Source organism: Frankliniella occidentalis, unplaced genomic scaffold (genome assembly GCF_000697945.3).
Source record: "Frankliniella occidentalis isolate FOCC.00 unplaced genomic scaffold, Focc_3.1 Scaffold7, whole genome shotgun sequence".
NCBI lineage: Eukaryota > Metazoa > Arthropoda > Insecta > Thysanoptera > Thripidae > Frankliniella > Frankliniella occidentalis.
The window spans coordinates 662,307-665,212 of NW_026267137.1; positions in this window are offsets into that span (position 1 = coordinate 662,307).

The window sequence follows — 2,906 nt, forward strand, 5'->3', positions numbered from 1 at the left end:
CCAGTCTCCCATATATAGAACCAGGGCACTCGGTTGTGGCGTACCAGCAGAGCGCTGACAATGTTCGAGAAAGTCCCGTGAGCACCAGAGCAGTGTTGTTTGTGCAGTGCTCGGAAATGCGTCTTGAAGCAGCATGGGTCACATCGGCACGAGGAGTTTTCTGCGAACATTCTCTCTTACCCCGTGGGGGAGTGCAGCGTCAGCCACGGAGCGGGAGTCAAGAGTCAGGTGGCAGCGCCGCCGAGCTGCAGCCGCCGCCGCCACTCCTCACGACGACGGACAGCCAGATAACGGGCGTCTGCATGCACGCTGCTTTGCATAATTTCGACATGAAAGCGACGACTAACGCCCGGATTTATGTCGCAGATAAAGAAAAGAGGCGGGGGGCGCGCTGTGGCGCGAGGCCCAAAAGTCGTCACCGCGCGCGATGTCGTGTGGCTATGGCGGAGAAGGCGAGGAGCGGGCGGGCGCGCACTGGGGGACGTCGAACCGCCAGCGCCGAGCCAGCGCCGCAAATATGAGTACAGTCCCCCCTTCAGCACCCCCCATCCCCTCTCTTTCCCATCTCTCTCGCACTGTTTGTATCCCTCCCCACTCGTATTCTTTGCTCTCTCTTCCACTCATAACGACGGCGGCCAACAACAATTTGAGATATTCTCCTCGGGACGCCCTGCACAGGGGAAATTTCCTCGCCATTGAATGCAGCCATTTTTCTCTCGCAACGTGTTTTTTCATTCCCCCAAGGAGACCCACCGCGCGCGCCGTGCGCCACTTTTGAGGCGCCAGCGCCATAGCCCCGCTCAGTTCCGCGGCGACGTGCGACCGCGTTAGGACCTTCCGCTCACCGTTTAAAAATAAAGAGAAAAAGTGGGTCTGTCTCACGACTTTTGTTACTGAACGCCTCACTCCTTTAACAGACTAACAGACTAAGAGTTTGAACGGAAAACACAAGTTTAACAAGTCGAAAAGAACTGTTAATCAAACACTGAGACCTCACATTCAATCTTGCGTGAATTGTGTCACATTTCATAGCCTTTCGTGATAGAACGTGACCGTGACGTTCCCATGCCTCGCTCTGCCCTCACAGCAAAGCCGTACTATGTCACCACGTTTGTCACGCCACAACCACCACTTACTATTTTGCATAGTAACCCAAATCCCAAATAAAAGTTTTCAGGATGTACGACCCAAAGCGTCAATTTACATGGGGATTTGTTTCACACTGTATTAGGCGCTTTTATCAGAAATCAGCTCTATAGGCTTATCATTAAAAATGCGACCAATAGCTATGTTTGTCCTGCTTATCAAAGTGGTTTTTGGACAGCAGTAGAGCATCCTCACAAAAACGTTTCACACGCGAACCGATACGTATGATGTTTGTAGAGCCGACGGCTGGGAGTGGGGGGAGCGGAAGGGCGAAAAACGTGGGAATAAGTGCCTTCTCGGGGGACAGAGGGGGGGGGGGAGAAAACGCAATGTCCATAATTTTCACCACCTTGGGAAAGTTTTCCCTACAGTTTGACGTCCCTTTAGGCACATTTCATGGCTTTGGAAAAGTTGGGGAGGCGAGCAGGCGGTAGCAGCAGCGGCCCGTCCCGTCCCTGTTCAGCTGGTCGGACCACCAGCGGCTCCCCAAAATATTGCACCATCGGGCATCGGGTATCACCTTCTAAAGTTACCCTCCTGCGCACTTTCCAACAGTATCGTTGTTTTATGATTTATCAGATCCCCCCCCCCCTCGCAAAACAAAGTTAAGACGCTCACCTGTGTCAGTGTCACCGTTGATGCGGAGGTCATCGCCGCGCACCCAGCCCGTCACGGTGACGTACTCTCGGACGAAGGAAGGGACGTGGCAACGCAGCACAGCCGTGTTGCCCAAAATGACAAACTCGTCGTACACCTGGACCTCGTAGTGCTGGCGGACAACTGCAAACAGAAGAAACGGCAGGAGGTTTAGTAAAGTATTGTGTAAACAGGACGTTACTCAGGCAAGAGTAAAGCGGAACGTTTCTGTTTTTCAAGATTTTTTTAAAGGAGTAATGCAAAAGAGGTAAGTTGGGCCTTCACAATTTTATTTTAGACGTATAACTTAGGAAAGTGGATGACATTTACAGTTTCCACGTGATGAGAGCTTACGAGCCATTATGTGAAAAGGTTCAAATTGACAGCAGGCCAGAAACAGACCACATTTTGAATATTTCGGTAACCATAACCAAAGTTATGGTATTGTGGGCACTTTAAATTCTGAATATAACAAATGTCTACGTGGTAGGATGCACTTTAAGTGTGCAAGTTGGGATTCCCGCCATCGCCACGAGAGATGATAACATAATAGTAACAAAGTGTCGGAAGTCCGTGCACAACGTGCAAACATCCGACAAAGGAAGCCGAGCTCGGATGTTACGCAACGCTCTCTAAGCGACCAGCACAGGCCAACCGCAGGGGGGGAGGGCGGGGCGGTCGGCCGTGGTCAAAACTACACCACGTGGGCCCCCCGGTAGGCCGGCCTCAGGCCCCGCCCGCCACACGCCGCACCGCTCTGGCCGCAAAACTTTTTCAATACAGCTTGCCGCTCGTTCAATTTGCACACCCTGCCGGACACGTGCAGCCGTTCGAATCACCGCCCGCCCCAACCAAATTACTTTACTAACACATTTTTTCTCGTTCGCCTCCTCCCTCGCTCCCTCCTCTCTCTCTCTCTCTCTCTCCCACATATCGCCCCACTGCCCCAGGGCGAGGTGTGACGGTAGGGCAGTGCCAATTGTTCCCGTTCCCTGCACCCCTATAGTCTCATCCCCCCACCTACTCCTCCTCCTCCTCTCCCTTTTCCCCTAGGCGCCGTCCGAGTACCGACCGAGATTGTATTGTTATTTATTTGCGCCCAGCCCGCGGACGCCCCGCCCCCA